Raw genomic sequence first — 24,951 nt, forward strand, 5'->3', positions numbered from 1 at the left:
GTTTTTTGGCTGGACACGGTGGCTCATGCCTATAATCCCAGTGCTTTAAGAGGCTAAGGCAGGAGGATCACGCAAGGCCAGGAGTTTGAGACCAGCCCGGGCAACATAGTGAGACCCTGTATCTACAAAAAATAAAAAAAAAATTAGCCAGGCATGGTAGCATGTGCCCATTGTTCCAGCTACTCAGGAGGCTAAGGCGGGAGGATCGCCTGGAGCTGGAGAGGTTGAGGCTGCAGTGAGCTATGATTATGTCATTGCGCTCCAGCCTGGGCAATACAGTGAGACCCTGTCTCTAACAAAACAAAAATCAGAGGTCAGCCTCTCTCCCACCTCCTTCTCCAGATAACCACTGTCAACAGACTGTTGTCATACACACACACACACACGCACACATTGCACAGTGACCTAAATGGGGTTCTCTGAGGCATCTTTTTGGCAGTTGGTTTTCTTCCTCTGCTTTTGAAGTCACTGGAGACAAGGCGGGAACTCCACTCGCCTTTCCCTAGACATCTTTCGTACTGGTCTCACTCAGGGGTTCTAGCTCCACAGCCTGGCATGCTGTTCTCTCTGTCATCGGAGTCTGGCCACCAAGGTGTCTCCGTGTGGAAAGAAGAATCTGGTAGCAGCTGGGGATCAGGTGGGGTCCCAGGGAGGCAATGGGGAGGGTCTCCGTTCCTGGGAGGCCCCTCCTTCCCGAGTCCCCACGGGGCTTGCTTTCTGTAGGGAGAGGAGGCTTTACTGTAAGCGTCACTCCATCCTCAACTGATTCCATCAAACTTGCCCCTGTTTTCAGCGACTCCGCAGTGGTGTCCCTCCCCGGTCTGCAACTTAAAACATCAAGTTCTCCTTTCTCTTTTTGGTCCAGCTGGTTCCTGCTCCATCTTTACAAACCTTCCTAAAATGCCTAAGAATAGGATGTAGGGTCGGGCACGGTGGCTTATGCTTGGGAGGCCGAGGTGGGTGGATCACCTGAGGTCAGGAATTCGAGGCCAGCCTGGCCAACATGGTGAAACCCATCTCTACTAAAAATACAAAAAGTAGCCAGGTGTGGTGTCACGCACCTGTATTCCCGGCTACTTGGGAGGCTGAGGCAGGAGAATTGCTTGAGCCTGGGAGGCGGAGGTTGCAGTGAAAAACGAAAGAATAGGACACAGGCTGAGGTGAGAGGGGGAGGATGAAGGGGCTTGGTGGGGGCCCATGAGAGCCGGCTGAGGCAGGTCAAATTCTTCAGGGGTTGTAGTTCTGCCAAAAGCGGCTTCCTGAGGTGCCGTTCTACTTAAAGAAAACAAACTGAAATTCAGTGCAGGTGGCCTTGTTGGTCTTCTCACCTGGAGGATAAATGGCTCAGGCTGCTCCCCAGGAAGGCAGCTTCATCTGGGGAGTTGGGGTTCACCCCCACTGTGGCTCTGGACTATCAACTGTAGCCTCAGTATAGGATGCAGCCAGGAGACCTGAGGGGAGGGCTGGCTTCATGGCCTTGGGACCTCTGTAATTGAACAGGGCCCTGAGCTGAGAAGGGCGCCATGTTTGCTGAATGCTCTACTGTTACCATCTTAAAATTCTTTTTTTTTTTTTTTTGAGACAGAGTCTCGCTCTGTTTGTTGCCCAGGCTGGAATGCAGTGGAATGATCTCGGCTCACTGCAACCTCCGCTTCCCGGGTTCAAGCGATTCTCATGCCTCAGCCTCCCGAATAACTGGGACTACAGGCAATTGCCACCATGCCCAGCTAATGTTTGTGTTTTCAGTGGAGACGGGGTTTCACCATGTTGGCCACACTGGTCTTCATTTACTGACCTCGTGATCCACCCGCCTTGTCCTCCCAAAGTGCTGGGATTATGGGCGTGATGGGATTACAGGCATGATGGGATTACAGGCCTGAGCCACTGCACCCGGCCAAAATTCTTAACATGTTTTAAAATGAGGAGCCCTGCATTTTGGTTTTGCATGTGGCCTGGCAAATTATGCAGCCTGTTTTGCGTCAGGGTCCAGGTGTAGCCGTGGCAATGTCTGGTTCTTGCACATTCTATCTCGGGACCTCAGTTTTCCCAGCTGCAGAATGGGAGGACTCAAGTGATTACATGGAATGACATTTGAGGTGCTGCCAGCCCTACCTGAAATATCTTTTTTTATTTTAATTTCTTTTTGCAATAGCTTGAAAATGCCTGACAGGTCCCCCATAATAATCACTGATTCTCATGGTGGAGGCCCTTGATCAGCAGTGTCAACATCACCTGAGAATTTGTTAGAAATACAGATTATTGGGTCCACCTACACCTTCCGAATCAGAAACTCTGAGCTTGGGGCACTTATCTGTGTGGATGTCTGGGCATGGTGGCTCATGCCTGTAATCCTAGCACTTTCGGAGACTACAGTGGGCAGATCGCTTGAGCCCAGGAATTTGAGACCAGTCTGGGCAACATGGTGAAAGCCTGACTCTCAAAAATTCAAAAACATTAGCCCAGCATGGTGGGATGAGACTGTAGTCCCAGCTACTTGGGAGGCTGAGGCAGGAGGATCACTTGAGCCCGGGAGGCAGAGGTTGCAGTGAGCCGATATTGCGTCACTACACTCCAGCCTGGGTGACAGCGAGACCCTGTCTCAAAAAAACAAAAACAAAACCCCAGAAATAACCCTCCCAGGGGATGCTGAGGATGGGATCCATTGGTACAGACCTAGACCGACTATGCTGAACCCTAGAATCCCAGGCTGGGAGTCAGGAAACTGGGCCCCGTCTGGATCTGATTAACTGGCTGTGACCCCAAGCAAGTCTTTTCCTTGCTCTGGGTCTCAGCTTCCTCATCTGTAACATGGGCAGGTCGGATCTTTCTTGCAGGTGGCTTTGAGGGTGACACACAACCTTGTTCATGATGACTATAAAGCATTGCAAACGCATATCACTTTTCCCCCTTTTTATAGAGACAGGGTCTTGTTATGTCACCCAGGCTGGTCTTGAACTCCTGGCCTCCAACAATTCTCCTGCCTTGGCTTCCCAAAGTGCTCGCATTACAGGTGTGAGCCACCATGCCCAGCTGCACAAATCATTTTAAAAACACTTTTATGAATAAGGAAATAAATGACTTTGGCTCCTGGGTTACCTGGTTGGTCTGTTCTGGGAATCCACAAGTCACCCCTTCTCTGGTCCCCAGTGTGGACTAGAAGTTTCTCTGACTCTTAAAAATGATTTTTTTTTTTTTGCTTATTGGGCAACTGATAAATGATGAGTTTGGTAGAAAGAATGTAAACCTCCTTCTGTTCTTGGAAGGTAAATATCACTGGACACCTCAGTTTCCTCATCTGTAAAATGGGGACAGTACTACCCGCCTTTCAGGACTGACATGCAGATTCAATGAAATAATTTATAGAATGGGCATAGCACAAGGTGCAAGTGCAGGGATCAATATTCATATTCTTATTCTTACTAAAAACATAGGCTGGGCACAGTGGCTCACGCCTGTTATCCCAGCACTTTGGGAGGCTGAGGCAGGTGGATCACCTGAGGTCAGGAGTTCGAGACCAGCCTGGCCAACATGGTGAAAACCCATCTCTACTAAAAATACAAAAATTAGCCGGGTGTGGTGCTGCGTGCCTGTGGTCCCAGCTACTGGGAGGTTGAGGCACAAAAGTCACTTGAACCTGGGAGGCGGAGGTTGCAGTGAGCTGAGATTACACCACTGGACTCCAGCCCGGGCAACAGAGTAAGACTTTGTCTTAAAAACAACAAAAAAAGAAAAAACTAACCAAAAACACCAAAAAACACTCAACCATCAGTGCCAGTCTGCCCTTGTTTCACAGGGGCAGGAATTCTAACAGCCATATGCCCGTCTACTTCTTAGCACATCTCACTGGAGTAAGAAAGCTGGTCAGTAGAGGCACCGTGATGCTGAGAAACCTGTGGGCTGCCCGTGCAGTGTGTGAAGCCTTCACACCCTTGGTCTCCTTCCAGCCTTACGGTTGCCCTGAGAAGGACTGGTAGCTGCAACTTCATTTTCCAGGAGGACTGCAGCCTCAGATAGGGGCTATGTGTCACCCATACAGAGGATGCAGGCCCAGATATTGCTGCTGTCAGCCTAGTCTCTGCCACAGATCTCCCCAGGGAAGGGTCCTTCTCCGCCTAAGAGTAAGTGGGTGGTTCATTGTGTGCATTTCATGCGCATCTTCACCTTCAGAGGCAATGGAGGCAGCAGAAGTGTTGACAGGGCTCTGTGCTCCCACAATAGTGCGTGACAGAGGAGGGTCTCTAGGCAGGGCCCCCTGCACAGTCCGGGCGTCTAGGACTGGGGAAGGCCAGAGAGCCACAGAGAACAGGTCAACTCCTGGCCCGATTGCCTGTACTCTAGGCAGGAGCAGACTGGGGACACAAGAGATGGAGATAAGGAGGGAGGGAGCAGGAAAAATCTGTGAGACTTGCTAGTGATAGCCAGGGGCAGGAGGGAAAAAGGGCAGGGTGTGTGGGAGGAACCGCACAAAAGCAGCCCTGGAGTGGGGGAGGAGATGGGGGAGAAAATGGGGGAAGGGGCTTCCCTCTTCTCATGTGTTTTGAGTTCTGGACTGGCTGTGCTCTGGGCCCTATTTGCTTTGGAAGGGCATCCAGTTAACTCCTTCTTGCCTGGAAGGCTGCTGGAGGCTGACTCGAGAGGGAGGGGGCTTGGGAGGTGGTAGCCAGACTGGGGAGGTTACGGCTCATTTTTCCTACCTGGTCTTCCAGGGGATGTTGGAGTGATGGAAACAGGAACCCCCACCAGGACTGGGACTGGATGTCTCCATAAAGCATGCGTCCCAGGCACCTTGCAGGCCTCCCCTTGGTTCCAGCCCCGGCTCTTACACTGGCTCAGATAGTCACACCTACTGGACACTCTGCAAGGGGTGTGCATGCTCACACACACACACACACGCGTGTGCACACACACATGCGCACCTCAACAGACTCCTATGCTCAGACTCAGGTCATTTTCTCTCTTATCCTCCGCCAGGACCCAGCCAGCTGCCATACCCCAACAGGACAGAGAAACTGAGGCTCAGATAGGAACAGGGACTTGCTTGTAGTCAGACAGTAGGTGGCTGAACTGGAATTCAAACCTCAGCCCCTTTGGCTCCTAGGATCCCTGCTGTGGGCTGGGCATGGGGGCTGGTTTCAAATCCACCTCCTTCTCCTGTCTGCTGTGTGGCCTGGGTACCACGTGGCCACCAGCTGAACACCCAAAAGCATCAGGCCTGGCTCCATTTTCCTTCTGTTGGGGCTGAGTCACCACCCCCAAGTTACTTTTGTCCACATCTGGCCAGAGTTCATCCTGCACAGTGAATATTTGAGGGGAAAAAAATATTTCACAGTGGCTGTTAAGGTTAGGCAGGAGGAAGGGGTTCCCCAACTTGTAGACACCTTTGGGGAAAGGTGGTTCTTAGAGGTCTCCTTTTAGATGCCTTCCTTGAGGGGGTCCCTTGAAGGCCATTTTTGGAGTTTATATCCACATTTTAAAAAGTTAACAAAATGAAAATGAAATTAACAAAATGAAAGAAGGTGACCAAGACCCTGGTGCTGCAACAAGAAGGGCTAATATTTACCATTTGCCTCTTGTGTGAGAGGATCTGTTATACCCATTTCATAGACGGGCAAAGAGAGGCACAGTAAGACGCAGCCATTTGGTTGAGCCAAGGCACAAGCCTGAGATGGTCTGAATGGCTTGTAGTTCCTACGGCAACCCCCCACCCTCCATCGTGGATTCTTCCTGGTGTTGCTGGGGCTTCTTAGCTGTTCTGCTCAAGGTACATGTGGAGCCCAGATTTACTGATCCAGTGAACACACAGAAGGGTGACTCCAGACCTCTTTTCTGCTGGCTGTGGGAGAACCATCCCCACCCTTACCCTTGTTCAGGTTAGAGGCGAGTGTGTCTGGGAAGGGGTTTGGAGAGGGATGTGGCAAAAGTTAGGAAGTGTCTAGATCCTTGGTTCATTTATCAACAAATATGAGCCAAACCATGTGGTGGGTGCTAGAATACACGCGACAAGAACCAGAAAAACACTGCCTCATGACTCTGGTCTTCTTCCTTCCCCTACAGGTTCCTGGTCACTGTGCGACTCTGGACAGGTTGCTTTTTCTCTCTGTGCCTCAGTTTCCTTGGATCTAAAATGAGGAGACTGGAGTCTAATTTCAAAGTTCCTTCCAGCTCTTTATTTAGCTGTCACTTCCTCCTAGTGGGTAGAACTTATGTTTATGTAATCCTCATGACAGCTATGTTGGGCTGACATTGGGAATCTTGGACTGCCATACTTGGCTGTCTGTTGACTTCTTGGTGTCCACTTAGTACTGATGGTAGAGCATTTTGAACTTTACCTTTGAGTATTTCCACGTCATACACTTAGAAACACAAAAGGTCATATGCCCCAAATGTTTCTGCAAGGTTGTGGATTGGAGTAACCTCGTATTGATTGAACGGGCCGGTAATCTGTAGGGGAATGACCTGTAAGGAGGCTCTTGCAGAAATCTGGGAGAGAGAAATTGGTGGCTTAGAATACAGTGGTGGTGGGAAAGGAGAGGAGAGGAGAGTGGAGAAGGAGAGGAGGTAAACAAAAAGGTTCAGACATATTTGGAAGGTGGAATTAACTGGATGGGGTGAGGGGTGTATCAGTCACCTGTTGACACAATGAGGCCATGTTAACAAACCACCCCAAAATGTCATGGTGTCAATTCATGGGCATTTATTTCACTTACGAATCTGCAGGTTGATGATTTAGATTGGGTTTGGTTGGATGGTTCTTCTGCTCTTGGCTGGGCTGGCTTACATATCCAGGGGTCAGCCTGGCTGTTGGTTGATCTAGGATGGCCTCAGCTGGGGACAACTCACCTGAGCCCCCTTGTCAATCATCTTCCAAAAGGCTGCCCAGGTCACATTCCAATGGCAATCATGGAAGAGCAGGAAAGTGCAAGTGAAATACACAAGCGTCATGTTTGTTAACATCTCATTGGCCAAAGCAAGTCATATGGTTGAACCATGTGAGAGGATACTCTAAGGTCAGAGTGGAAGGGCACTGTAGGTCATATGACCAAGGGCATGGATGCTGGGGTGAATAATGGAGAACTGGGGCCATTCCTGCTGTCTGCTATAAGAGTGGAGGATGAGGGAGAGGAAGGCACATCCACAAACACGATCACACCACAGTGTCCTGCAATATTATCTTTCCACTTAATAACACATCAGAGATTTAATAATCCTTATCAGTTCATGCAGACCAATTTTACTTTTTTCTAGCCACCTAGTAATGTCACAAGCAACTGTTATCTCCACAGTACACATGAAAAGACTGAGGTTCAGAGAGGTAAGGTAACTTGCCCAAGGTCATACAGCTATAATTGAGAGGCAGACACTAGATCTATTCTTTTCAAACCTTGGCCTCTTTGGGTCTATCACACTCACATTTCTTCCCCAGGAATCATCCTGGGGCCAGTTCGAGTGATTCCAAAGGTCAGTCACCAGTAGTAGTTACCTAAGGTTAAGAAACTGTAAGAAGAGAGTTCAGACTCAAGTTCTTCCCACCTCCTGATCTCAAAAATATAGAGCAAAGTTTTCCTTGCCTCTGAAAACAGCTTGATGTCTTCTGTTTGGAAAGAGTGGAGAAGGGTTCAATCCAAAAGAATCATGTGGTCTGGTGGAAAGAATAATTTATTGGGAATCACATGCCCTGGGTTCCAACTCTGCACCTCTTGCCTATGGCTAGGTGGCTTTGGTCGAGTCCATCAAACACTCTGGACTTGGGTTTCCCCATCCATCAGCTGTGGCCTCTCCTTCAAAGGAAACATAAAAAACATGCCGTAGAGCTTGTTGAAACTTGGAATAAAGTCTAACTTGCTTGCTTAGGAAAGTGTCCAGGAATGTTGGATCTGGACGGCCAGTGCAAGTCTGCCTGGGTATCTTTGGCCTCACTTTCCTCCTCTGCAAATTGGGGGAAAAGTATCCACCCCCACAAGGGCTGGTGAGCTCATGGAGGGAGGGGCCCTGACACAGAGCTGGCACCCTGCAGATATCCAGGGAATTGTAGCAATCAGCTAAATGCTATTCTCCAGCTGGCTGTCCAGCTGTTAGGGCTAGAAGGTCCTTAGAGTGTCTCGGTCTCACTTTGCCCTTGGGGAAACTGAGGTTCAGAGTGGAGAGAACTTTGTTGGGGCCCAGAGAATTCATGACATTGCTGGGCCCCATCAGGGGATGTTGAGGAAGATGCTAACTGGAGTTTACACAATACTGTTTGCACTGCATTCTGTGCTTGGCTCTTCCATGTGAGATTTCATTTAATTCTGACAACATCCTGCGAGATGGGTGCGATCATTTTCACCATTTTATAGGGAAGGAAACTGAGGCTTGGACACCTTGAGAGGCTGGACATGCAATTCCTGCAGAAGGCCACCTGCAAATCTCTGGCTTTCTCTGCACTGGACAAAACCCATCAGAAGGTGACTGAGTGAGGATGATGTCATTAGAATCCACACTAAATGAAATGAAAAAGAAACTAAGTCATTCTAAAATGTCAGCACTTGAACTGTTATTGGCAACCGATGGCTTGGAACATAGTTCACAGCCAGACGTATCAGGGTGGGCCTTGGTCATCATCTGTTTAAATCAGAAATGATGCCGGCATCTCCAGAGTCACACAAGGGGCTTAGGTCAGGTAAATTTGAGTGGAGGTTTTGTGGCAAGATCAGGGGTCTGTGGACAGCAATGCAAGCTCTGAGATGGGCTTGCTGTGTGACCTCAGGAGAGTCACTTGACTTCCCTGGGTCTCAATCTCATTTGTGAAATAAAAGGGTTTGGACCAGAAAATATATAAGGTCCCTTCTGCTCCCTCATCTAAGACAGGGTATCTTATATTGCTGGTTAAGAGAGTGGGCATTGGAATCTGGAAGACCTGGGATTAAGTCCTGATAAAAACCCTAAGAGGCTTAGGAACAAACAAACCAAAACAAAAATCAACACACATAATAAAAGGGGACGGGGGAGTAAGGGAGTAATAACATATTGGCCAAAGTGGTTGCTATTAGCTTCAGGAATGGATTGATCCAGATGCTTACACAGAACTCCCATGAGAGTGTCCATCGGTTTCATTGGCTCTGATGGAACTATAGGACCTCCCAGACCAGTCATTATGACTGAGAGAATTGTGGAAGCAACTAACCTAAGGCAATTATGACCCACATATTCTGTGTAGGTGAGATTAGGACAGGTCATTCGAAGGGATATAATGATACCCTTGGCTGAAGAAGAGGTGGATGGATGCTAGGGAGGTAAAAACATTCATTGCAGTGAGTGGTGGTCTATCTGGGACTTCATTTTTTCATATATAAAGTGGGGATAATTCTTACATTTGCCTTTTTATGGCTCACTTAAAATCAACTTACTCCTCCCAATTTTCCTGTCTCCTTGTACTTAGGCAAAGGGCATGTGACTTCCCAGCAAAGGGTGGTGTATGCATGATCAGGTGTGAGTACTTTCTGCATTCTCTTCCCTCTATAGTGAACAGGATGCTGAGATAGTATTGAGATAGTAGAGCTACGGGATGGACTCAGACTGGATCACTGAGTCACACCATGGAGCACAGCTACCCTGGAGAGTGACCAGGCTTCCATGAGATGTTGTGTGAGCAAGAAATGAGCCTTTTTGTAGTAAGCCACTGAGGTGTTCAGACATATTTGTTATTACAGCATAGCCTAAGCTAACTCAGCTAAACCTTTATGTGACTTTCTTTGTTCATGGATGTCTTTCCATGCCCTGACATGTAGACCTAGCTCATTCTTTTACATATCTGCATAATATTCCATAGTATGGTGACACCTTGACTTATTTAACCCATCCCCTTTAGATCATTCTTGCATTATTGCCACATTTCACTGGTGTATAAACAATACCATTGTGTTCTTACACTTCGTCATATATCTTTGTGCACATTGACTTTGTGCCAGTAACATTGTTTGGTCAGGAGCATGCACATTTAATACTGGTTTTTACTCCCACTAATAATTTTTGAGAAAGCTTGTTTGCTCTACCCTTGTTAATGAGAATATTATTGATGTTTCTGTTTTTATCAGTGTGATAGACAAAACAGGGTGTCTTATGTTAATTTGGGTTTCATAGCAAGTTTTTGGTCAGGTTGGATTTTTCAGACATCCTGCCGGCTTCACCCTACTTGTTCCAGAGAAAAAGATTGGGCCAACACTGCAAAGAGAAAGAGAGAGATACACATAGGTGACAAGATGATGAGGCAGAGACTGGGAAGCGAGAGAGAGAGAGAGAGAGAGACAGAGAGAAAGAGAAAGGAAGGCATCCAGCCTCTTGTTTCTCTCCAGATTCACATACCAGCCCCCTGTCAGTCTTAATCAAGCAGGACTCAGATCCTGAAGTGGGACCCCCATTACCTCTGTGGCCAATAGCTGGGGGGCTAGCCAACATCTAGGTTTGGACTGGGACAGGGGAGGGTTGTTGGCTCAGTTCCTCTTGGCCTGAAGCCACAAGCCTAACTTGTTTGTATAGTTCTTCAGGCTTCTTCCCCATATCTTGGTGTTTTTGGCTCTAAGCTAGCTCCCTCCCAGCCAGGGGAGGAGATAATTCCACTCGATCTGGGCCTCTGAGGCACTGGGAAGGACGTCAGGAAATAGCAGGAGCATTACGCACCTCTCCACCCTCCACCGTCCAATCCCATTTTCATCATGTGTGGAAAAGGAACAGGGTTGCTAAGGGAGGCTTGAACAGTTGGAGTTGCTTCCTGTTTTCTCTCCAATCGATCCTTTTCCCCAAGACGCCGTTGCAGGGCCTGTTGAACCCTGCCTTCTGGTAGGTGTGTGCGCCACAAGTCTACGCATGCCCGTGCGGATGTGTGTGTGTGCACGTGTAGGTTAAGTACTCAACAAGCCAATCAACAAATAGACCTAGGAGAACCCTGGAGAGGGACTCCTTTTTTCCTTGAACATGCTCTTTACTCTTGCAACCTCCCGAGAAAGAAAAAAAGGAGTTAACTTAGACACCTCTTCTTCCAAAGATCAGTCACCAATAGTAGTTACCTAAGGTGTCTAGGTAAAGCCTTCCCAGATGCCACGGGGACCTTCTTTGTCACATTCACATCTACACCTACCATGTTGAGTCCAAGACTTAGCACATAGTAGGAATGAATCAATTAATCAGGGCCAACACTTCAATTATAGAACTGAGAACAATATGGTCCATAGAGGACAAGGAGCTTGTCCGAAATCATGGAGTATGTCAACGGCTAGGTGAAAAAATGGAACCCAATGTTCCTGACACTTAGTACAGTTTTATTTTATGTCATCGTGCAAGATGCTCAAAGAAACTGACTATTACTGATCAATGACTTTATAGTTGTAACTTCTTTGGAACAACCGATGAAGGAGGAATATTCCCCGTGTTACTGATGGGGAAACAGGTTCAGGGAGGTTTGAGCTGGCTCCCCGTGGAGGACCCGGAATTTGTCTTGAAGTGGCTTCTTCCCAAAGCTTGATGCCTGTGTTCGGTAGCACACAGAGGGCTGGTGGGGACAGAGCCTTACCCAGCCTTGATCAGAACCTCTGAGTAGGACTCTCTCACTGTTGAGGGTCTTTTAGAGAAAGAGATCAATGGCATTCAATTGAACCAGACTTAAAATCTACTCCTTTGGGAACTTTTTTCTTAAGCGCAGCCTACTTTTTTCCAGAGTTCACAGAAAGTCCTCGTGCTGATCCTGGGAGAGCGACCAGCCCACGGGGGGTCTGGACAGTGAAAGGCCCTTTCTCTCTGGGTATCAACAACAATTTCCAGTGGAGCCCTGGTGGGGCTGATGTGGCCCCACTGCTGGAAAACAGGGGAAATGTGAAGAGGATCCAGAGTTACTGGTGGCTTGAGGAGTGAGGCACCCATGGCAGCCACTTTGAGGAACAAACCTGTTCTGAATCCCCCATTCTCGCATCCTTCCTGTATGACACCCCCATCCATGCACACATACACAATAGGCACACACACAGCCACTCACACACACATGCACTCTCCCATACTGTGTACACGTGTGTGAATATACACACACCCCTACGTTCCTACAGTAGACTGGACGACTTTGAAATCTGAAACCTTGCCTTCCTCTCTCTCTGGGGTTGCTTGGTGGCCTCACCAATACCCAGCTGCTTTCATCTATAAAAGGGGGTAAAATTCCCAGGGATGAGTTGAGGATACAATGTAATATGCCCATCTGCCCCTTAGTATTTGCTGAAGTCGTTATGTGACCGTGTTGCTCTGGGCTGCTGCTCCACCTCTCTCGCTTTCCTCAATAGAGCCTACTCCATCCCTTCCTCTTAGGACAGTTGCCTAGTGCACATTCCTCCAGGTGACATCTGATTGGTTCAGTTCATCCTTTCCACCTGTAAGTCCCTGGCCAATGAGTGGTTTGCACTAGGGCACACAACCAATGATTTGTCCAATCAGTGTGTTCAGGGCCAGGACACATGATTCATCCAGACAAAGGCTGCTTAGGGAAGTAGGAGTGGTGGGTAGTCTGGCTCACTGAAACAAGCCTGGAGCAGCCAGCGAGAGGCGGAGTTTCAAACCCTGCTCTGCCTCCTGCTAGCTGGGTGCCTTTGGACAAGTCCCTAGCATGAAGCTGGGTTTTGTCATTGGCAAGGTATGATGATAATAAGGACAGCACTGTTTTCCAGCACCACTGTGCACATCCAGCTGCATAATTTAATCCAGACTGCCGGCACCAGGTACATTTTCAGTCCATGTGGATTCTCTTCATCTCCTGGGTTCAGGTTTTGAGTAGCTTGAGCATCCTCCTCCCTATCCTTTACCCAAGACAACCACCCGACATGGACAACAGTTTGAACCAAGAGGGTTCATCTAATTTTAAGCCCTAGTGTGTCACCAATTTATTTTGGTCCATGAACTATTGCTTGCACCTGTTGGCATATTGGAATGCAAACTCCTTCTAATTTTAAGCACCAGCAGGGGCAGGTCTAATTCGGGGTGACTCTTGTGCCGGGGGCTCCCAAGGGAATTCAAGCTCTGTTGTTTGGAGTGCCTGGGGTGAAGTGGGTGCCTTCCAGAACAGATGAGGGTTGTGATATGTTCAAGAGGGACCCACACAGTTTGTATCCACACATTAACTATAATTTTCTTTGACTTTTATTGTGGCAGGTCTTGTTTCAAGTCAAGTGCTTTTCATGTATTATTGGATTACTTTTACTTTGAAGTGTAAATCAGCCAACATGGAGTGCTTACTATGTGCTGGGAGCTGGAGATGCAAAAATGAATCTGACATAGTCCCACCTGCAGAGAACTCATGGTCTAGTGCTCACAGGCAGGTAAAAAACAGTTACAGTGCAGTGAGATCAGAGATCCACATAGTGCCTGGCACCCGGCTGTCTTTGAGGAAATGTCCAGCAAATGAATGAAAGCAGTGTTTGTGATAGAGACAAGATAAAGTTGCTGCAAGAAAGTAAATTCCCATTCTCCTTGGGAGATTAGCAGAAGGTTTCAGAGAGGAAATTATACTCTGAGCTGAGTCTTGAAGAAGATAAAGTATTTCTCCAGGTGGAGAAGGGAGGAGGATGTGGCATGTATTTTAGTGCTTTACCCACATTGCTCTCAGCACAAAACGTTTCTACGTGTACCTGTCCCATTCCAATGGCCAACACCAAATGCTCTTTGAGGGTTTTTCTGGTCACCAGAGTTTGTTTTGTCCTTGTGAGTGGTAGGCAGAGAGAGGCTGGGAATTAACATTCCCAGGAAGCCCTCAACTGCTAACAGATGGGAGTTGGTGTATCAATACCCCAGCTCCCTCCCCACTCAGATGGAATAACATTGAGTTGTGTATTCTGCAGAATCTCCCAATGTTCCCCATTGGGATTGACCCCTAGTTACCCATCATGGTAATTGCCATAGATAATGCATCCTCTATGGCTGGCTTCTTCCTTATCTCCTTTTCCCACTCTTCAGCAAGGGCTTTCTGCACATTCTGAGTAAACTGCTATTAATGTGGGGGCCAGCTTTTGGGAAAATCCAAACCAAGACAGTGAGAGAAGCATGGATCACCAACATGACACATTCCTGAAATGTGATGAGTGATCTATTGTCAATGATTAAACTAGGTATCCATTATCATTGGCCATTCCCATTCTGACCTGGCTTGGACCAGCCCACTGGGGAACATCCTCAATTCTCATTTTGCAGGTAAAGACTCCAAAGTTCAGACAAGTAAGTTGACTTGCTCAGAAACACAGAGCCAGTGGTTGTGTGGTGCAGACTAGAAGCCAGGAACCTGTGATTCGAGGCCAGGAATACCACCATGTCTTGTTGTACATCTTTCAGGGCTCTGTGACTCAGTTTCTCTGCAGGTTACTGTATGATTCTCTGGAGCAGGGTGCAAGGTATGTTTCCACTGTGTGCCTCCCCTGTCCCTCAGACACAAGCCACCTTCTTCCCTTGGGGCAGCTGACACATCTCAGAGACCCCTGGAACAAGGTGGGGGACAGCCAGGAGGGTGTGTGTGTGTGTGTGTGTGTGTGTGTGTGTGTGTGTGTGTTGAGGGGGTAGTTTTGTGCAGGCAGCAGGTGCTACTGTGCAAAGAGCTCCAGCCCTGCTGGATGGGGCCTGGATGCTGGATTCTCTGAGTAGTGAGCAATCAATTGATGAAGTGTGGTTGAATGCATTCAAAATGCTTGGGGAAAGTGGGGCTGGGAAGAGTCTCTATAGCATGATAGTATTTGAAGAAGCCAAAAAGAAGAGTAGGAACTTTCATGAGTAAGAGGTTGGGAAATTTCCAAGGGAGGCTGTAAGGGGCATTTGTCTTTCCCCCTCCTGACTAATTTATTGCTTTGGGATGCATCACCCCTCTCTTATTCTTAGCCCTGCGTTTGGGGTGGCATGGAACTCACTGCAGGGAGTGCCCTGATTGGCTTATACCAGTCATCATTTTCCACTATCAAGTCATAGTGATTGGTTCAAGGTCAGACAATGAGAGCCCAGGAGATGCAAGAAGTCATCTGCTGGGATTTCTAGAAAAGAGACAATTCCTCTTTCTTCTACTTAAGAGTGAGAAGTAAAGATATAATCTCTGTGATAGATATGGTCAAATTGTTACCAGGTCGAGACTCCGGAGCTTCTGGGTACCTTATAAGAGACACCTTGAAGCTTCCTGGATGCCTCAGAGGGAAGTGAGAGAGAAACAAGCACCAGAGAAGGCAGAGTGGGAAAACAGAGAAACTGGGACTTTGGAGACATTGAGCTGCTGGATCAAGCCTTGCCTGAAAGCAGCATATCTTGACTTCAACACGTAAGTTAATATATTTCTCCTTTTTATTGGATGAGGGTTAGGTTTATCAAGGTATAATCTACTCATGGTAAAATCCACATTCTTCAGTGTATAGTTTTATGTATTTTGACAAACACATATAGTCATATAACCACTACCACAAATTGGAATATCAGACAGTTCAATCAACCACTCCCATCCCACCAAATGTTCTTAAAGCCCCTCCCTGTCCTATGTTTTTAAAAAAGATTTTGGCTTAGGCCAATTCGAATTGGGTTTTCTGCAATGTGCATACCAAGTATCTGACTAATGAAAGTCCCCAGGATCACCCCCTCCCTCCTTTCCTTCCCAGCCCCTTTTGGAAAAGATTAGTTAAATGTTTGCCATGCCCCAGACACTGTGCTAGCCCCAGCCCTCAGTCCCACTCCTCTCTCCAGCAATCAGATTAGGTACCCCCATTTAGGTTTGGAGGAGATGATTGCCAAGAGAATAACCCGGTTTGCTGGAGTGGGGCTGCTGGCCAAAATGCTGTTTGTCCCTTTCAACCTGACTCTGAGGAGCTTCTGGGAGAGTTGGCTGGGTCTTTCCCAAGCCTGGGAAGCAGAAGCCGGGGCAGATTGACTGCCGATTACTAAGATCCTGCACTCGATGAAAGGCTGGTGTTTTGCAGCCACTTCCTTAGCTGCACAATGGGGGAGCTGACCTTTCTGTGCTCAATAAACCAATTGCCACTAGAGAGTAGGTTCCCTGGTGACCAGGAACCAAAAGCCAAGTTGCAGATGTCATTTCTGGGGAGTGGTGGCAGGGGAAGGAGAAAGGAGATAGGTACTGGGGGTTGGGAGGCCGGGGTTTTGATCCTGCACCACTATGTGGCTTGGGGCAGTCACCCCCTGAGCACTTCTGCACTTAGTAGGCACCTGCTGTGAGCCTGGACCCTGTAGACCAATGTCATTTGTTGTCATCCTACAAAAGGACTCAGGGATGCAGAGCAGGAGACTGCAGGATCACTTTGTCCAATCCTCTGGTTGTACAAGTGGGGAAACCGAGTCCCAGAGAAAGACTTACCCCCTGAAGGCTGCCCATGGGACTGTCCTTCCACAGTAACCTGTGCATCACACTTGATGGTTTACAGAGCCCTCTCTGACCCACTCTGACCACAGTCTCCCCACCGTCCCCAAGAAGACTAGATCTGGAAGAGGATGTTTCTTGGATCTGGTCACCTGGCAGAGATCAAACTCTGATGCGAGGCTGCCCATGCTTCACCTGCCTCCCTCCCCCTGAAGCACCTGATTCAGGGTTGGCCCACACCAGGAATGCTTTCCTTCTCCCAGGAGGACATCTGCCCTTCTCTAACTCCAACACTTTGTTAGAGGAGCCAGACAGACCCGGGTTTGAGTCTTGACTGGCACTGGTAGACTGCGGGACCCTGCCCTTTATCTTAAGATCTCAGGCAGGGTACGGTGGCTCACGCCTGTAATCCCAGCACTTTGGGAGGCTGAGGTGGGCAGATCACAAGGTCAGGAGTTCAAGACCAGCCTGGCCAACATGGTGAAACCCCGTCTGTACTAAAAATACAATAATTAGCCGGGCGTGGTGGCAAGTAGGTGCCTGTAATCCCAGCTACTCAGGAGGCTGAGGCAGGAGAATTGCTTGAACCCTGGAGGCAGAGGTTACAGTGAGCTGAGATCATGCCACTGTACTGCAGCCTGGGTGACAGAACGAGATTCTGTCTCAAAAAATCATAATAATAATAAAATAAAAAATAAAAATAAAAATCTCAGTGAGGAATCAAACAGACGGTGGATATGAGGATAAATCTACCCAGCCCTGCCTTGCCTTAAGCCACCAATGTGAGGGCTCCAGATACATCTCTGGATGTGACTGAGATGAGCCTGGGCTGCCTTCTTGTTTCTGGCCTCTGTGCTTCTGAGAGCCCTTCTCTCTCAATTGAAGCCCCCTTCCTATCCCTGCTATTCTTTCACCCTTCCAATTCCTGTATCCCAGGAGTGAGGCTGGAGAATGAGTGGAAAGAAGATACCTTTGCTTGGGACTCTTTCAGACGCCAGCTGGCATGGGTTTTTGCCCTGGCTTTGAGCTGAGCATCAGCAAGGACGGATCCCCTGCCTGCAGCAGGTAGGTCCTGGGAATGCCGAGGAGGCCCCTCTGTGTAGATGGAAGGGAATGGCCACATCCCACTGCAGGGAGACACAGTAAAGGCCCGTCTGTGTCCAGAATCTTCTGTGCACCAGGGGCCTTCCTCACTCAACCCTGAGCTCAAGTTACATGGTTAGCACTCTTAATCCCATTTTACAGAAGAGAAAACAGAGGCTTGGAGAGACTTAACCACCACCCCAGGATTACACACAGAAACCTAGGGAGTGTTGGTACCTGGGTCGAATGTCGCAGCTGTTTCTGCTTTCTGGGTCACCTGGGCAAGCCATGTCCCCTTCTCTGGAGCTTTGGTAACCCAGAAGCACAAAAGGAGGCTGTGAGTGGACCAGCCAGTGGTTCTCAAGCTTCGGCGCACATGAGAATGTTCTGGAGGTCTCGTTACAACACAGATCACCGGGCTCATCCCCAGCAATGAATTGCTGATTCATTAGGTCAGGGATGGGGCCCAAGAGTGTGTATTTCTGATAAGTTCCAGGGAGATGCTGATGCTGATGGTCCAGGGACCACACTTTTGAGGACCACTTGGCTGGATGAACTCAGATTCTTTTGAGTAGTGACATTGAATGGTTTCTTCCAAGTACTGCTGAGTCCGCTGGCTTCCCCTGCGATCCGTGACCCACTTCCCCAGTGGCTCTGCTCACATGAGTCCTGACAGAGATGATGTCCTGCGAGTTTTCTGGCAAACCCAGAGGAGAAGTCTAGAGAGCGGATCTGAGGGCTCTGCAGCAACGGAGTGAGCTTTCAGCGAACTCCAACACGGCACAGGTGAGACGACGGCATAGAGCTTCGGGAATCAATCTTCTCGTGCAGCGTTGGAGAGCAGGGCTCGGGGGTGACCAGGGGGCTCGAGGTGACAGCTCCTCGGAAGCCCCCACCCCTCCACCACCCCATCAGGATTTGCACTGCGTCTGCCAGGCTGCTCTGATATATCGGCCCTCTCCTGGGAGCCTCCCAACTTGCCGTTGGTAAACAAAGCCTTTATTTCCCAGGTCGGTGGGGAAAAAATTCAGGCCTTTATAATTAAGTGTCCCGGTGAAGGGCAGCTGCCGAATTCTGGCGCTGGGTGCCCGTCGGGCTGGTGATGGATGGCAACAACACATCATCCCAGCGGCAGCCGGGCTGTGAGCTATGGGGGTCATATATCACGGCAGGCCTGGCTGCTCTTCACTGTACACCATGGAAGCCACAGTCAGCAGGCAGCTTGGGCTCTGGCTGGGGATGGAGGTGAAGAGGGGCATGGGCTAGCCCGGGAGGCCCTTCCCTATCCTCTTATGGTTCAGATGAGGAAGCTGGGGGCCAGAGTGGACTGAGGTCAGCCCCACACCTATTTTCTCCTGCCTCCACTGCTCTCATCATCCAACCCCTCGCTCTGGAAGACCTTGAGAAGCCTAACTTGAGTCTACCCTTTTCTCCACTTCTTTTGTCCAACCCATCATCAACATTCCTGTTGTTTCTGCCCCTTAAATGGCTCCAGAATTAATCTACTTTTCTCCTAATTATGATCACCATCCTTGTCCAAGCCACCACCTCTCCCTCTCTCTTGCTGTGCTCTCCTACTGTGGATGGGATGGAATTGCCTGCTTCGGAAGGTGGCCATGTGACTTTGTCACTAGAATGAAGCAGAAGTATCAATGTGTCAGTTCCAGTCAAGACTTCCAGTGGCCTTGTGGTTTCCACTGTCTTGAGATTCTGCCATCGCTATGAGAAGGACACGCCCAGGCTAGCTTTCAATCCCAGGAGAGGATGAGACAGCTAGGGGCAAATTTGTTCCAGCTAAAATGCTCCAGCCAATCCAAACATAGAGAAGAACACCCCCCAAGCCAACTACTGACCCCTAGAAGTGTGAACTATAATAATAGATGATAGGTCTTACATGCCATCAAGTTTTGGGATTGTTTGTTATGCAGCAAAAGCTAACTGATACATATTGTTTATAAGCCCTTGCATGATTTAGGCCCTTCTAACTTCTCCAATCTCATCTCCTATCCTTCTCCTCTATAATTATTGCTCTTCCCTCTCTCCAGGCCTTTGCCCTTACAGTGCTCTCCATCTGGACAGTTTTTGTCATGGTTTTCTTCCTGCCCTTTAGGTCTCAGTATAAATGCCACTTCCGTAGACCTTCTTTGACCATCCCTTCAAAAGTAAGTTTCCCGATCTATTACATTCTCTATTTCAATCTCTTGTTTATGTGCTTCATAAAAGTTAAAATAAAAACAACAACAGGCTGGGTTTGGTGGCTCATGCCTATAATCCCAGCACTTTGGGAGACTGAGGCTGGCAGATCACCTGAGGTCAGGAGTTCGAGACCAGCCTGGCCAACATGCGGAAACTCTGTCTCTACTAAAAATACAAAAAAATTAGCTGGGCAAGGTGTCATCTCAGCTACTTGGGAAGATGAGGCAGGAGAATCGCTTGAACCTGGGAAGTGAAGGTTGCAGTGAGCCAAGATTGCACCATTGCACTCCAGCCTGGGTGACAAGAGCGAGACTCCACCTCAAAAAACAAAACAAAACAAAACCTAAGAGCAATTTAATTATTTTATGTGTCAGTCCTTGCTGTTCCTTATTATTATTCTTATTATTTCTCTCTCTGTTCTTCTCTGCTGCAGGTTTCACGATGGCCAGAGCCAGCTCTTAGAATCCTTCCTCTTCTTGCCTTTGTCCCTAGCACTGAGCTCAGTGCCTGGACATAGTAGCTGCCCAGTAGATATATGATGACTGAATGTCAACTGGACATCTCATGGTGTGTTCAGGACAGAGCCAAGATAGAACCCAGATCTTCTGGGAGAGAACACCAGTGCCTGCTTTGGGCTGACAAGGCCTTTATGTGTGCATTATCGTTGTGTGATTGGAAGGGTTGGAGTTGGAGGCGAGAGCAAACCTAGACAAAGGGGCCATTAGGTGTGGTCTGTACAAGGCAGGGCAGGGGACATACACCTGTCAGGTCATCACTGTGTCCCTGGTGCTCACACCATGCCTGGCCTAGAAACAGGCTTCATAACTATTGTCAGATTAGCAGATAAAAGAGGTAGGTTCCTAACTCAGGGCTTAGATGGGCCTCCAGGACCCATGACCCTATGAAACGGTGAGCACACTGAAGAGATCACAGCTCTAGGAGGGGCTATGTCACAAGACAGGTCCTATGGAGCACTGATGCCCTTCTGGGCTTCACAAGTTAATCACATCTCTTTCTTACAGACCTTTTCAGAGCCTTTAATATGCTAATGAACTCTGGGATTCCCAGAGTTCAACTCAGCATAGGAATGCTGAGTTGCCCAGTGGTACTGACCAGGGGATGCTTTTATCAGTGAACATTTTGTAGAATTCTTGGTCTGCAGGACACACTGACCTGGAATCAGGTCACAAACTACTGTCTCATAGGTCAAATCCAGCCCTCAGATATTTTTCACTAGGCCCCTGTAGGGTTTTAAAAGACAGTAACTCTTAAACATTTTTAAAAGCTAAACTTGCAGTTTCTCTCCAAGAAATAAGTGTGCATTCTGGACCCACATTCCTGATCACTTGAGCCCAGGAGGTCAAGGCTGCAGTAGGCTATGATCACACCACTGCCCTCTAGCCCAGGCTACAGAACAAGGCCCTGTCTCAAAAAAAAAAAAAATTAAATTAAATTAAATAAGATTTTTTTTTAAGGCTTAACACACCTAGTATACAGGAAGCATTCAAAATTATAGCTCAGGTCATATTGCTTAAAAATAATGATAATCATATTCCTGTTTCAGTTTGAACTTCTGGCCATGTAGATCCTGAACTTTGACCCAGACCCTATGCCCAGTTTTATGCCAGCCCCAGGCCCCCAGCCAGGTGGTCACAGCCCTGGGTCAGCAGCTGCAGCCCTTGAGCTCTTCAACATTCCCCCAGTAGTGTGCCCAGCTCTGACCTCTCAGACAGAAGAAGGCAAAACAATTAGCTTCTGGGGAGGTATGAGCCAGTCTCAGGCCCTGTTCCTCCTCCCTACCCCCCACCCACCTCCCTATCCCCAACCTTCCCCTTCACTCCCCTGCTCCCCAACAGCACAAATACCTCTAATAGGAGCTTTGAGCTGCCCCCTTCTCTCCCTTCCCTTTATCCTGCCCAGGCTGGGGGCTATCATTGGAGCTGTTTGCTTTCCTCAGGCAAGCCCCCACACCCTTCCCTGGAGCCATCCCTTGGGGTCCCTTCTTTCCCTAGAAAATGTCCAAGCCAGTAAGGAGAGTCAGACATTCATGCGCCCGTCCAGGGCAAAGCTCAGCTTGCTGGGATGGCACGTGACATTCTGGGTCGCTGGTAGTAAACGGAGAAGGCTTGGGCCAGACGAGGAAGGTAAAAATATAACTGAACAGAGTGCAAGGCAGTAGGGCATGGTGGGAACTACGGCAAACGGCAGAGCAAAGGCCCTTCCTGCTCTTCAGTCTACCTCATCTGTAACCCACTCATTCTGCCCATTTTACAGATGAGGACACTGAGGCAAGACAAATTGCCACGCACAGACCTCGCCCAAGGTCTCACAGAGGGCAAGGGGTGGAGCAGGGGTTTACCCCCCAGGAGATCTGGGCCTGAGTCTGCCGCTCAGACCACAGTACCCCACAGCTTTGCTTGAGGAGGGGGCTGTAGCTGTCACTGCAGGAAAAACTCCTCCCCTCCCAATCAGAGACACCCATGTGATGCTTCGGGTGTGCTCCAACCTCCTAGGACCTCACACCGCCAAGGCTTTGTGCATGCAGCTCCCTCCACCCGGAGTTCTCTCTTATTTGTGTACTGAGTCAAATGGAACCTTATCCTTTGAGGGTCAGTTCAAGTGTTGTGTTTGTTCTGCAGCCTTCTGTGGTCCTCCCTGAAGTCGTCACTTTTCCTGGACAAGCTCCTAAATGGGCTCAGGCCTTGTACTCTCCAAGAAGCCTTCATGGAGGCCCCTGGTCCTCAGCGTCTGGAACATTCCTCTTGCTCCTTAATCACTGGTGCCTCACACCCCCGTTAAAGCACGTTTCCTCCTGGCCCACGAGCTCTCGGGGGTGGGGGGCCCCAGCCACGTTTGGTTTGTCTTGTCCCCTTCTCCCCTGCCAGGTGTCCTCCCTCCATGCCTGGCACCCACAGGCCTCATGGTGAATGGCGGAGCAAGAGGAGGCCGGCTGCAGACCCCACTTGGGGCTGTGTCTGGGCCGGGCTGGGGGCGGCTGTGTGAATGGCCGTCCTGTTTGAGCTGCTGCTGCTGCTCACGCCCGGCCCATGTGCTCATGTCCTGTGTGGGGCTTAGGTAATGGGGCAGCAGGTGGCGGAGCGGGGACCTGGGCGAGGCTGGCCCAGCCCCGCTGCAGGATGAGCCGACTTTTCCAGGCCCCACTGAGCGCCGGTTCCTCCCACCGTCTGGCCCAGCTGCCAACACAAACATGGGGCTCTTCCCTCTGGGGCTTTGGCTGTGGAGACCACGAAGGGGCTCCCTTCACCTTGCCCATGGGGATTAACCCTTTGGACCCTGCTCTGGCCTTAGGCCTGGGACACTGCAGAAGGGCAGTTGAAGCCAGGTGACTCGGTTTCCCCCAGGGCTCCACAGGCTTCTGGGGATCTGGGGAGGTCACAGTGCTCTGTGCTTCTCAGGGCATGACTTGTTCACTTCCTCACCTGGCAAATGGGGAAACTGAGACCTAGAAAAGAGAATGTGGTCTCCTGCGGGGACTCTGTGAGTCCCGAGTTTCTACCCCGCTTCTCGTCTGTATATTGGGCATGGAAGCAGGAATTCTGGACACACTGAACTGTTACAGACCGTCAAACCAAGATCATTCTGCCCGTGGGGAAACTGAGGCCCAGAGAGGAAAAGGAGCATACCCAAGGTCCCATTGCCGGTTGGCTGTGGGGTAAGGATGGTGATGATGACGACAATAAAAATAAAAACTAACAGTTCTTGTGCTTATTATGCACAGGGGTCTGTTCTAAGTGTTTTACGTTCATTAACTCATTTAGTCCTTACAATAGCCCCAGGAGAGAGGAATTTATTAGTATCCCCATTTGACAGATGAAGGAACTGAGGCACAGACAGGTTAAGCCACTTACTGAGGGTCACACAGCTAATCTGTAGTGGATCCATGGTTTGTTCCCCCACAGCGTGGCCCTTGAGTCAGGGCTTCCATCAGTTGCTCCTGTCTCCTGTTCAGTGTTCCTTCCAGCTTAGTCCTCCTGGTCCTCTCTGACCTCAGGATCCTCATCTGTCCAGTGGGGATAAGAATCCCTGTCCTCCCTCCCTTTTGAGGTCACTCAGAGAAGCCAGGGAGCTCTTGGGAAGGAAAAGCATATTGCAAATTCTGAAGGGCTGTGCACCAGACTAGGGTGGGCTTTGCCTCTCATTTTCATGTGCAGATGAAGATAGATGATTTTCAGGGTGTTACCTTTATACTTCCCCCCGTGCCCTGTCACCATTAGCATCTTCTGGGGGCCTGATTCTCAGAGACATCCCAGTAAAGGGGCCACTGTGCAGCTTCAGGATCCCTCCACAAACCCTATGTGGTGGGAACAATAATTGTCCTCTCTTCATCCATGTCCCTACAAAGGACATGAACTCATAAACCATCATTCTGAGGAAACTATCGCAAGGACAGAAAACCAAACACCGCATGTTCTCACTCATAGGCGGGAACTGAACAATGAGAACACTTGAACACAGGGTGGGGAACATCACACACTGGGGCCTGTCGTGGGGTCGGGGGAGGGATAGCATTAGGAGATATACCTAATGTAAGTGACAGGTTAATGGGTGCAGCAAACCAACGTGGCACATGTATACATACGTAACAAACCTGCATGTTGTGCACATGTACCCTAGATCTTAAAGTATAATAATAAAAAAATTGTCCTCTCTTAAGAGAGGCCCAGAAAGAGCTGATGAGCTGGGTGTGGTGGCTCATGCCTGTGCTTTGGAAAGCTGAGGCAGGAGAAGCCCTTCAGGCCAGGAGTTTGAGACAAGGCTGGACAACATAGCAAGACCCTGTCTCTACAAAAATTAAAAACGTTGTGCACCTATAGTCTCAGCTACTCAAGGGGCTGAGGAAGGAGGATCACTTGAGCCCGGGAGGTCAAGGTTGCAGTGAGACATGATCATGCCACTGCACTCCAGCCTGGGCGACAGAGTGAGACCCTGTCTCTAAAAATTAAACATAAAAAGGCCGAGAGCAGTGGCTCGTGCCTGTAATCCTGTAATCCCAGCACTTTGGGAGGCCCAGGCCGGTGGATCACTTGAGGTCAGTTGTTCAAGACCAGCCTGGCCAACTTGGCAAAACCCCACTCTACTAAAAATACAAAAATTAGGTGGGTGTGATGGCACCTGCCTATAGTCCCAGCTACTTGGGAGGCTGAGGCAGGAGAATCGCTTGAGTCTGGGAGGTGGAGGTTGCAGTGAGCCGAGATGGTGCCACTGCACTCCAGTCTGGGTGACACAGTCAAAAAAAGAAAAAAAAAATTAAGCATAAAAAAAAAGAGCTGATGGAAGAACTTCAGAGACAGGAAAGGCCCAGGGCATTC

General features: G+C 49.1%; 1 long non-coding RNA gene across 1 annotated transcript in view; it reads left to right on the plus strand.

The window, feature by feature from the left end:
• The window catches only part of LOC123567214 (uncharacterized), a 72,650-nt gene extending 49,269 nt beyond the window's left edge, over window positions 1-23,381 (plus strand). The window contains exons 5-7 of the long non-coding RNA XR_012418348.1: window positions 15,107-15,295; window positions 17,279-19,587; window positions 20,055-23,381. This is a non-coding gene — a long non-coding RNA (uncharacterized lncRNA). The remainder of the gene's footprint in view (window positions 1-15,106; window positions 15,296-17,278; window positions 19,588-20,054) is intronic.
• The last annotated feature ends 1,570 nt before the right edge of the window (window positions 23,382-24,951 follow it).

This window comes from Macaca fascicularis, chromosome 10 (genome assembly GCF_037993035.2).
Source record: "Macaca fascicularis isolate 582-1 chromosome 10, T2T-MFA8v1.1".
NCBI lineage: Eukaryota > Metazoa > Chordata > Mammalia > Primates > Cercopithecidae > Macaca > Macaca fascicularis.